The sequence below is a fragment of the Peromyscus maniculatus genome, chromosome 6 (assembly GCF_049852395.1).
Source record: "Peromyscus maniculatus bairdii isolate BWxNUB_F1_BW_parent chromosome 6, HU_Pman_BW_mat_3.1, whole genome shotgun sequence".
Classification (NCBI taxonomy): domain Eukaryota; kingdom Metazoa; phylum Chordata; class Mammalia; order Rodentia; family Cricetidae; genus Peromyscus; species Peromyscus maniculatus.
In genome coordinates this window covers 111,330,626-111,343,424 of record NC_134857.1, presented here as the reverse complement: position 1 = coordinate 111,343,424, position 12,799 = coordinate 111,330,626, and positions in this window count along the sequence as shown.

Sequence of the window (12,799 nt, the reverse complement as noted above, 5' to 3'; positions counted from 1 at the left end):
ACTGGAGTGGTCGGTCCCTAGACATGCACCTATTTAAATCAGAATTAATTGTACTTAAATTATATTTAAAAGTCAGTTCCTCAGTCCTACAAGACACATTTCCCAGGCTGAACAGCCAAAGCACTGGCGGTTACCGCTACATGCAAATCACAAAATGTTCCCAATTACCACATAAAGTTCTAGCAGAGATCGGTTACAGACAGCCCAGAGCCCTGCCCACAGTTCCACGGAGAACGCTAAAGATGAAAAGAAACGGCGGCCATGTATTCTACCTTCTCAAGCATAAAACTGATCAAATCACGCCCTGAAGCCTATGTCTAACTGAACTGAGAAAAGACGTGGTAAGGTAGGCTCCAGCTAGAAAGCAAGCTAATAAAATTATCCGGGGAGACTTTAAGCCTGAGACTTTCGAAGAAAAACTCTTGTTATTGTTGTCGATGCTAATTACACCCCCCACCTCCCCTCCAGCAACAACTGATCTCAGTATGTCACTGACTATGAGAAAGGGTCTAAGAGGCAAAGTTACTGGAACTGAGCCCTGCCAAGCCGAGGCAGATTCGGTAATCGGAAGAGACGTTGTGCAGAATTCACGGAGCTTTTGCCTGACAGAGAATCATCACGATACATCAACTAGAGAAGAACAGGGACCCAGTACCTTGGCACAGAGCCACAGAAAATGTTGCCTTTCATCAAAAGATTCTTTGTTCCTTGGGGGAAGTTCTGAACCTACACGGATATGTATGTGTATGTCTACATGGGGGACCTACAGGAAAGGAATAGACAGACACACAAACCAGAAACTCAGATACACACATGGCTTTGCCTTCAGGAGGACATAAGTAAGAAGCCACCTTTTAAAAAGCCCTGAGGCAAGTTGATAGTTGCTTTTTTTTAAGTAAATACTAAGCTAGATAATTTCAAAAATGATGAGGTTTTAATGGCTCATAATAAAAATAAAGTTTGAATCAAGTGTAAGGTAAAGATTCATGACACACAGAAATGTAAGATAGAGAGATGTCATTTTTCTTGTGTGGGTCCAGACAGAGATGAGCCCATGGTTTCTTTCCTCTGGTTCTTTTTGTCTCTCCTCATTCAGCAACAAGCGTGAGCAAGCAAAGGCCTTCCTGAGGCACATGTGTTTACTTTGTCCCTAGCTAGGGGAGGGATGCACTGTAAGTACACATGTAGATAGATATCCGAGGTTAAAAATAGAGCCTATGGGCCAACTCCGAGACCTGTGTGGTAATATTGCTCCACCACTGGCACCATGGGCATCTTCTTTCAATAAAAAGTATCTAAAAGTCTATAATGGCCCATGTTTTATAATAGTAAGATACTTGTGAATTTTAAAACTAATTTTGTTGGCTCCATAGTAGGAAGGAGAGAAGGACATAACAGAGGCCTGAGCCATGACACTGTGATTCATCACAATTACCAGCTGACTGGTTGTAGTTCAATGGGTATCCAATTTCTAATTCTTTATAACTTCTGTTTCTATGCAGAAGACTAGCTCTGCAGTGATCAAGGCACTTCAGAGCCCAGGCAGCCTGCTCTAGTTACTTCAGAAGATGAGTAATATACAGTGCTCCTAGATACGGACTACAAGGGATTCGGGGATCTAGTTAAAGACACAAATACGATAACATTATGCTCAAATACTCAAAAACTTCTCTTGCCTTTACTGAAACTAGAAGAGGTTGCTGTGATAGGCAAAGTAATTGCCTTGAGACTTTAAAAATTAATTTTTAAATAGCTTTGAGCTTAAATGAGGCATGGAAAATTTCAACCTAAAAAATTTAATTTGGAGAAAGTTACTAGCAGATGAGGAATATAATAGAAACCACATGGCAGACACTATTATATGTGAGTCATTACCAAATACACTGCTTCACATGTGCATATATGGTGAACTTTATAGATTGTTCCACAAATTTATTGAGATCAGATATAAGTACTATCTTAAAAGTGTCCACTCATGTTTTCAAAGCATTTTAATCTTCATAAATGAAAGAGCCTATCCTTCCTCATCAAAGACATTCACTAGAAATTTGTTGCATTATATTGCGTTTGGATTGTACTACTTTAGATCTGGGGATAGCCTTACCAGTACTCCGATTAGGGCTGTTCCAGCTACAAAGAAAACCCCTGAATTCCCTAAATAGTGCCAGCAAGATGTTAGATATGAGAGAGTCAGAACACTTAGGCTAAAATCAAGTCTTTTTAATTTCATGTCATTTGCATATAAAGACATACATGTTGCTGCTAACAATAACAATGCTGTCAAAACAGAGTATTCACCTGTATTCGGAGAATTAAGTCCTGTGCTTTGTATGTTCTGAAGTTTAAACATCCCTCCTCATCCTCAGTAAGGACAGGCACCGAGAGGAGGCATGGGAGAGTGGTAAGGACAGGTTAGCAGTTGCTTGTCGTTTGGCTGGACATCACCCGTTCCCAATAATGAGAACTGTTTGCACCTAACACAGAGACCCTGTTAGTGTTAATTAGAAGCAGGAAGAACTCATAAAGCTTCACAGTATGAGAACAGAGTGAAGTCCAGGAGTTTGTGCCTTTATTACCATTACCCCTCAGCCACCATAACAGTGACTATTGATTGAATTTTCCCATGAAAGATTAAACAACACCAACAATGTCATGTCACAAGGGGGAGGGTTAAAGAGAGTGTCTTAGCAGGAGGACTGCACTCGTCTCGGTGCTGTCTGGAGATAGTGAATCGGGATGTGAGAATCTATTGATCCCTAAGCAGCTAGGGAATGACAACAGCCCTTCCTACTGAGAAAGCTTCACCAAGCAGAAGCCACACCTAGGAAGGACTTCCCTACTGTCTGCGGGACCCAGACAAGGATACTAACAATCCATCCAAAGATGCCACGAACACAACTGGTTGTGGTCACCATGGAGACACAGGTCTTCCTAGTCAGAGGGAAGTGGAAGGGCGGGAGTTGTAGCTCAGTGGTAGAGTGCCTGCTTTGCATGGTAAGGTCCTGGGTGCAGAATGGGGTGGGGGACAAAGGAAGAGGAGGGAAGAGGAGGAGGAGGAAGGAGGAGGAGGAGGGGAGGAGGAGGAGGGAAGGAGGAGGAGGAAGGAGGAGGAGGGAAGGAGGAGGAGGAAGGAAGAGGAGGGAAGGAGGAGGAGGAAGCAAAGGAGCAAGAACTGGGGCTTCCAGGATTTGGTCTTATGTTAAGTGGTTGTGAAGAGAATTTAAGGAAGTCGGTGGGGATGGGTGCTGTCAGGAGTTGGGCATAAGTCTATGGCTGCTGTTATGGTTCTCATCTATAAATGAGAACAGAGTGAAGGCTAAGCTGTATGATAAAGGAGTAGTCTCTCACAATACCTAGAGGAATATCTTAGTTAGGGTTTCTATTGCTGTGATGAAACACCATGACCAAAACCAACTTGGGGAGGTTTATCTGGCTTACACTTCCACATCATAGTCCACCATTGAAAGAAGTCAGGACAGGAACTCAAACAGGGCAGGATCCTGGAGGCAGAGGCTGATGCAGAGGCTATGGAGGAGTGCTGCTTACAGGCTTGTTCTTCATGGTTTTCTCAGCCTGCTTTCTTATAGCACTCGGGACCACCAGTCCAGGGATGGCACCATCCACCACAATCTGGGCCTGCCCCCATCAATCACTAATTAAGAAAATGCCCTACAGGCTTACCTACAGCCCGATCTTATGGAGGTCTTTTCTCAATTAAGGCTCCCTCCTCTTAGGTGATTCTATCTTGTGTCAAGCTGACATGAAACCACTCAGCACAAAGGAGATCTGTGTCTCTGCACTGTCAGACCTGGAATAGGTTCTCATGCTCAGATCATGACTCCCATCACGCTCACAGCCATGCAGCAGGCTTAGCCTAGCATTGCTCTGTGAAGTTGCCTGTGGTCCCTGGACACCACTAAGACAGCTGCTGGCAACCTGAAGGCCACACCGAGACACAGTCAGCTCCTCATTAAATGACAAACACTTCCAGAGCAATGATGCTGAAAAGGCTGGAGAAAGCTATGATTTTTATCACAACTAAAAGCTGGTGAGCTATTTTAAAGGCCTGAATCTAATGAGTCTTCCTCCTGTCTGGATATTCCACTCATAGGTCAGTGAGAGTTGTACAATCTCTGTGCTGCCAGAGTAAAGATCTTTTATAAAAGTTGAGACCTACTGACAATCATGATCCTATAACTAAAAATTAAAATGTAATTATGTTCATGGGATATAAAATTGAAAATATTTCCATCAAAAGCAGGAAATAGTTACAATTTTATATATTTTTTAAAAGCTATTGTTTTTTCTAAATGTCAAAATTACATTGAAACCAAAAGGTAAAATAAAAGCATTATTTAATATCAGAATAGCAAATTAAAAATTATCAAGCAAAAATTACATAAATGAAAAAATCTAATTGAATATTTTTTTAAATTATGACTTGAGTTGGGTGCCATGAATGGCATGGACCAACCCTCCCAAGCTACTCAGGAGGCTGAGGTAGGAAAGCTAAAAATCACCTGAGCTCACAAGCCCAAGACCAGCTTAGACAACAGAGTAAAACCCCAAAAATAAATGGATAAAAATTATTAAGTACACATACGTTTTATAAAATATATCTAGAAAAATCAGCTCTCTGTAGCTCTAATGTCCAAGGCTCATGACTGCCGCCCTCCGGCAGCGCAGCGTTACGTCTAGACCTATGTGCATACAATGTGATAGGAACTTTAACTGAAGTAAGAGGTGGAATTGGAAGCCCGTCCTCACCAGCCATGCACAAACTGTGGGAGCCACAAATGGAACATGAGAAAATGGGTTCCCAGAACTGATAGGAAATGATTCCTTCCCCAAGAGACTATTGCACTTGCATCCTCTGAAAGGGGAGGGGGTGATGAGCTGATTAATTTGTCTTGTCTCACCTAAGCACATTGACCATTCAGAGTCTGGCAAGCTGACCTAGTTTTCACCTCCACTGTTGGCAGCAGGACAGGCACATGGGCTACAGACAGAGGCATTTTTGTTAGAGGACGGAGGATAAGCCATGTGGGAAGCATTTCACTGAAGCATTTCACTGTGCTAATCATGAAAGTAGGTATCTGCGGCCACGGATCATGCTATAACCTCCAGAACCGGGGTGGGGGGGGGTGGGGGGGGGTGAGGGGGAGGGTGCCCGTGTGCCTTTTAATATGTTGGCTTTATATATCTGTGATAAACCAGGTCTCCACAACATACAGGCTTCATGCAGGTTTTCCTATTGCTCAGACCTCAGGGACGGTCTTCTCTTTCAAAATCACCCAGCTTAACTGGGGAAAAGTACCCACAGGGACCTCGCCAAAGGCAGAATCTTTGCAAAACACTGTAAGAATGGGAGAAGTTTCCCAGAGGAAAGGAAACGGAAAGATTTGGAAACTGGAAATCGAAGGTCACAAAAAACAAATCAGGGAGGAGTGAAAGGTAGACCACAAGAGCCACGCCCCTTTCCAATGCTGGCTGCGTGATGTGTGGCACTGGGCACTTGGTAAGGCGCAGGCGCAGTTCCCTCTTCACTGCTTTCAAGCGATGGCTGATCCTTGAAAAAAGTAACTTTCTCTCTTCACCTTATAGACTACCGAGGTTTGGTATAGGAAATTCAAAACCCATTCATTCTTCCCAAAAGACATACAATTTTACATTCTCAAAGATGTTGACATTTTGAAGAGGCACACTTGGGTTGGGAAGTAGCTCAGACTACTGTAGACAAAATGGATGAAGGGTCCCTCCTCCCTCCAGGACCATTGTCGGGTAACTTCCTCTCCCTCTAGAGGTCTACAATCCCCTTTAATTAAATTTCAAAACATGCAGGATTCCTCGGCATCAAAAGCTGTTGCAAAGGTGATGTAACAGTCTTCCTTCTCAGAGTTCACCAGAAACTATCTGGAAATGCCTTGCTCTAGATATTAAAATTTTCCATTCTTAGAACCCAGTGGCTAGGATCAATATGGTTACATTGCCTAATAACATTGTAGTCACTCTATGATGTTTTTATATAAATGGTTATAGGATTAAAATTGCCTCGTACTACGTTCTGGGGTGTGAGTCTGCATTATGAAACGATACATATGGTACTGTGCTTTCCATTCAGAGACCTGGAGTATAGCCCTAGTCACCGACATCTCACAGAATCCTAAATTTCAGAAATGAATGGCGGATGTTGAGGTTCTGTGAGTTTCAAGACTTCAGGGATCTCCTGGAGATTGTCTAGTCTTGAAAGAAAAAATTTCCAAGTTTCTAGAAATCAGCATGTTTCAATGTTTTATTTTTAAATCTTGGATTCATGAAAGACACAATAGTCCAAAAACAAAATATTTCTCCTTTTTCTTTTTGAGTCAGCTGACAAGACACTGTGTTGATTCAATGGACAAGAAAGTGTTTGTCACAATGCCCATATTCCCAAGGATGCCAGTGGCTGCTGTAACAAATGCTGGCACAGATACAGGCTGGTAGGAATTGGGAATCCAGTCTTGAATCAGGCCCTTCCTGCTTGCCGTGTACTGAGGTTGCATTCCTTGTTTAAATATAGTTCTGAGCAGGGAATCCTGCCTCACCTCCCCTTGCAGTGAGAAGTGGACAGACACTAACGTGTGCTGAGGTAGCGTTTAAAATAGAATGAATATTCACACAAAAGGCCCATATGCTAGGTCACCACAGAAGGACAGAAAGTTACTACCCTTGTTTGGTGGCACTTCTTTTTTTTTTTTTTTTTTTTTTTTTTTTTGGTGGTGGCACATGCCTTTTTTATTATTATTATTATTATTATTATTATTATTATTATTATTTTACAACACCATTCAGTTCAACATAATAGCCACAGAATCCCCTGTTCTCCCCCTCTCGCCCACCCCTCCCCCCAGCCCACCCCCCATTCCCACCTCCTCCAGATCAAGGTCTCCCCCGAGGACCGGGGTTGACCTGGTAGACTCAGTCCAGGCAGGTCCATTCCCCCCTCCCAGACCGAGCCAAGTGTCCCTGCATAAGTCCCAGGATTCAAACAGCCAACTCATGCAACTAATTTAGACTTTGATGCTGCTGAAGAAACACATAAATAGCAAGAATCAGTCTTCAGTCAAAGCAGAATGAGAGAAGAGATGCTATGATGTGAAGGAAGATAAGTCTACTTTTATATAAATCAATTCATAAAGATGGATCTGTGTAAGGCATCTGAAAATTAAAAAAGGTACTTACTTCAAACTCACTGTACTTTGTAAATGGAAGTTTTTAAGTTACATATGTATATATGTATAATGTATATTCTGATGAGTTGATCAAGAATCATCTTTCCCATTGCTGTTCGCAGGAAGGAAGCAGAATAATGGACTGCATAGGTTTATTGTTGGGGAATATTATTTTAAGGTGTGTTACTTTTGTTTATGTTGCATTTGCTTAACTCTGTGAAGCTGTGTTACTTTGCCTGTCTAAAACACCTGACAGTCTAATAAAGAACTGAATGGCCAATGGTGAGGCAGGAGAACGAATAGGTGGGGCTGGCAGGCAGAGAGAATAAAAAGAAGGAGAAATACAGGAGGGAAGAAAGAAGTAATCAGAGAAGGAGGAGGATTCCAGGGGTCAGCCACCCAGCTACACAGCCAGCCACGGAGCAAGAGTAAGATTTACAGAAGTCAGAGAAAGGGAAGAGCCCAGAGGCAAAAGTTAGATGGGATAAATTATGGAAAGCTGGCTAGAAACAAGCCAAGCTAAGGCTGGGCATTTATAATTAAGAATAAGCCTCTGTGTATGATTTATTTGAGAGCTGGGTTGCCACCGCCCCCCAAAAGAGCAGAAACAAACAACATTGATAATCATAGCAAAGTCAATTCCTAAATACCCTTTCCCTTCCTTCAGATATCAAATATACCAACATAAGTCACACTGCAGTACGTCAGTGGCAAACTACTCTGCAAGACATTTCTTCCTTTTTCTCACCATAAGAAAAAGTTTTCGTAGCTATATAACACACACACACACACACACACACACACACACACATCATGTATGAACTTTTGTCTTCAAAATAAGGAACATGTAAGCCAGATATAGTGGCTCATGCCTTTAATACCAGCATTTGGAAAGCAGAGGCAGGCAGTTCTTTGTGAGTTTGAGGCCAGCCTGGTCTACATAATGAATTCCAGGACAGCCAGAGCTATGTAGTGATACCCTGTTTCAAAATAAAAAAAAAAAAGTAAAATAAAGAACATGCATCCATAGCATAGATTATCTTCCATATGCTGTACATTAGTTACTTTCCCAATCACACACTCCACACATAAAAACTGAAGCACACATACAAAGCATACTTGTTTTTTCCTTACACATTCAGATTAATGATGTCCAAATGACAGTTATACTTTTTTATGAGCTCCTAAGTTTAATAACACCAGTAGGCATAGCAGGGAGAGGAGAGTGGACCTGGGGTGTAATGTCACCCACATTTGGAGACTCCAAAAGCTTGCCAGCTACATGAAACATCAATGAATCTCACAGATATAAAGGCAAACATTAAAAGTCATACCAAAAGGCACATGCCGTGCGACTGTGTTTATAAAAAGTTTTACAAGCAGGCGAAACTTAGCTAGTATTGGGGGATGTACGTTTCGATGATAAAACTATAAATAAAAGCAATATTGTGGTTTCCTCCGCAGGAATGGGAGAAAGACTGACTGGCAGGGGTATGGGGCAGGTCTCCAGCAATGCAGTGTAAGTAAACTGGGCTCTGCTTTGTTATTAAAAAATAAATGAAAAAGAAAAAAAGCTATGTTTGTGGCTATGTGTGTTTTCTACACAAGTAGAAAATTACAGACTGCTTAATATGAAAGTTAGAAAAAATAATTTGCAAAACTGATTTTGAGGGTGTATTGTGTGTGTATTTTAAAGACAGTCTAATGCTCTCTGTTATACTAACTCTACCTTTAAGAATCTACTCTACAGGCATTTATACTCTTTAAAAAGTTTTATCCCAACCAGGTGCCATAGCTTATACCTGTAATTCTGGCACTGAGGATGCTGAAGCAGGAGGATTGCCTTAAGTTCAAAGACCAGTGAGTTATAGGATAAGACACTATCTCAGAAACCAAGCCTTATCTCTAATGATCAATGACAAATCACTAGCATTTTGAAAATGAACGTAACTGAAAACCCAGCAATAAGGAAGGAGCTAAAGTACTGTCACACACTGTTAGAACTAAAGAGAAACACAATATAATCGTGACTGCGTGTTTTTAAAACCTATTCATGAAAACAAGAAGACAAACATCAGATTCCAGTGGTGCATTTGAAGTGAGATTGTAACTCATTTCTTCTTGCCTTACCTGAGTTCTCTACTTTTCCATAATCAGCACTTCCTAATTGAAAATTTATAATGCACTGCTGTGTGGTTTTAGCAGAATTTCCACACGAGACTGTGAGTTACCGAAGTCTGTTTATAGTTCGGCATCAAAAATTTAAAATAGTTTCCTGAATTCATGTCCATACAGGTCAGAGTTTAAAACCTGGGATATGTGAATAAGCTACATAAATTTTATGCCCCTTTCAACTTATCTAAAAAAAAAAAAAAACCTAACCCATTCATATATTTGTATGCATATTTGTGTGTACATTTTCCTAATAGATTCTCACATGCATCTGTATTGTTCCCTCCAAACTCTGAGTATCACTGGAGAGCATGACATCAACCTTGCTGTTTTGGAGAGCACCGCTGGGCATCCATACTTTAGACTAGTGTTGAGTCTGAAAGGGTAGAAAAATACTGCTCAGGAACCCAGGGAGTAACCAAAGCGAACGTTTCCCCTCCTCAAACTTCCCTGAACCCCTATGATGAAGAGAGTGAGAAAGGCCATGTTGGCTGACCGCCATGAACTTTTCAAAGATGGCAGACCTTAGGAGTCCTATAAAGAACTCCTGAGATCAATGGGTAAATTCTGACAGTCTTCCACACTGGCTAAAGAGGAGGCTGTCAGCTCTCTTTGATATTACTTCTTCTGTCTGCATAGTCTGGACCCAGATGGATGAAAATAGAAATATAGGATAAAAGGCTGATGAGGCAGCCCCAGGCACAGGACCAATCTTTCTCGCTCAGATCTTCCTTGGCAAATGGATCTGAGAGAACAAAGGAGACCCCCAAAGCCCTGACATGCTCCTTGCCAAGGAGCTCCTAATACCACTCGGGGCCAGATCATCACTCATGCTTTAGATTTATCTTTCCATCCCAACTCCTTATCCCAAAATAGACTCCATGGATTACAGCAATAGGCCTCCCACCCACAATCTTGATCTCTCTAGGATTCAAAGGTTGGCTGAAGGTTGGTGGTATTTAGTGTCATAAATACACCTAGAATCCCACGTGTTGGTGTTATAGCACAGAGATGAGAGACTGGGCTGCTGCCTTCAGCTGATGTTCCTTCTGTATCCATGGCCCAGATCACCTTTTCCCACCACTGGGCCACATTAGAGGGGCCACAGACTCTGTAGACCAGGCTGGCCCTGAACTCTGCCTCCTGAGTGCTGGGATTAAAGGCGTGCACCACCACTGCCCGGCTATCACTATCAGTCTTAGTTAGCATTTCTACCACTGTTGCAAAACATCATGACCAGAAAGCAAGTTGGAGATGAAAGGGTTTATTTGGTTTATATTTCAGCATTGCTGTTCATCACTGAGTTCAGGACAGGAACTCAAACAGGGCAGGATTCCGGAGGCTGGAGCTGATGTAGAGGCCATGGAGGGGAGTTGCTTACTGGCTTGCTTCAGCTGGCTTCCTCAGGCCACCTTCTTATAGAACCCAGGACCAACACCCAGGGATGGCACCACCCACCATGAGCTGGGCCCTCCCCCATTGATCACTAATTAGAAAATGCCTTACAGCTGGATCTCATTGAGGTGTTTCCTCAACTGAGGCTCCTTCCTCTCTGATGACTCTAGCTTGTGTCAAGTTGACACACAAAACAGCCAGTACAACTGAACCCTTGTCAACTTGACACACAAATACACCACTATTAAGCCACAACCCTTCCTTTCTTATTCATCCACAAGATCTCACATTAAAATCCTAAGTAATTTTAAATGTCCCACAGTCTTTACAAATTCAGTCTTTAAAATTTTGTCCCTTTAAAATATCCAATCTCTTTTAAAAGTTCAAGTCTTTCATCTGTGGGCTCCTTTAAAAATCAAAATTAAATACCTTCTTCAAGAGGGAAGAACCAGGGCACCATCACAATCTGAACCAAGCAAAACCAAACCCCAACAGTATAAATAACTCAGTGTCCAATTATCTGAGATCCACTCACAATCTTCTGGACTCCTCCAAAGGGCTTCGGTCACTTCCTCAGCTCCGCCCTCTGCAGCACACACAGCTTGTCTTCTAGGCTCCAGCTGGCTCCACACCGCTGCTGCAGCTGTTCTTGGTGGTCATGTCATGGTACTGGCATCTCCAAAATGCTGGGGTCTTCTGCTGCAACTGGGCTTCACTTTCACCAATAGCCTCTCCTAGGCTCTCTTCATGGTGCCAAGCCCCAACTTCTTCACATGACTCCTTCAGTCCTGGGCCTTCAACTACCACTGAGGCTCTCCTTCACCAGTGGCCTCTCATGGCCTCTCACAGTGTCAAGTCTCAGCGGCTTTCCATGACCTCTTTAGCCTTCAAAACCAGTAAGTACCACCTGGGTGACTCTTACACATTACCAAGTCCAGCTGCCAGCCTTAGGTACAACCTTGTCTGCCTTTGGAACATAGCTTCTCTGTGCTCTCCAGGAAACACTTCACAGAAAATTTCACCAGTGATGCTGGTCAATTCTTAATCGCTGCTCATTTCTCAGCTCCAGCTGACCAGCATCAAGTATCCAAGCAAAGCAAAGTTTTATGTTAGTGGTTCTGGTATCATGTTAATCACAGCTGATTCTTCAGCCCCAGCTGACCAGAACCACAGGCTCTTAATTTGAACTAACAAATGGCCCCGATAGTCTTTAAACTTCCTTCTGAAACTTCACAAGCCAGGCCTCCACCCTCTGCATTGCTCTTAACATTCTTATCTCCTAAGTTCCTAAAGAACATCCCACAGGGCTCTTAACACTCAGTGGTTCTTCTAGCCCAAAGTTTCAGAGTCTTTGCACAATCCTCCCCAATACATGGTTAGGTCCGTCACAGCAATATCCTACTCCTGGTACCAATTTCTGTCTCAGTTAGGGTTTTTTATTGGTGTGAAGAGACACCACAACCATGACAACTCTTATAAATAAAATCATTTATTTGAGGTGGCTCACTTACAGTTTCAGAGGTTCAGTCCATTATCATCAGGATGTGGGGAGCATGGCGACATGCAGGCAGATGTGGTGCTGGACCTGAGAGTCCTGTATCTTGACTCAGAGGCAACAGGAAGTTGACTGACTGTCACACTGAGGGAAGCTTGAGAAAAAGAGACCTCAAAGTCCACCCGCCCCCCACAGTGACACACTTCCTCCAACAAGGCCACACCTACTCTGACAAAGCCACACCTACTAATAGTACCACTCCCTTTGAAGGCCATTTTCTTTCAAACCACCACAGTGCCATTTTCACATTTCTATATTTACATATTTTGTCACTTCTTATAGGAACCCTTGTGTCTTAAAGATTTTTTTTAAAAAAAATAGGAAACTTTAAATATTGTGACAAAGAATGACTGAATGTTTCATTGATCCTTTTAATCCTTCTTGAGAAATTAGCAAAACCATCCTTCCTAGCATTCTTTGAAGTTAGGTTGGAGTCATGTGACTGACAATGACCAATGGAACACTC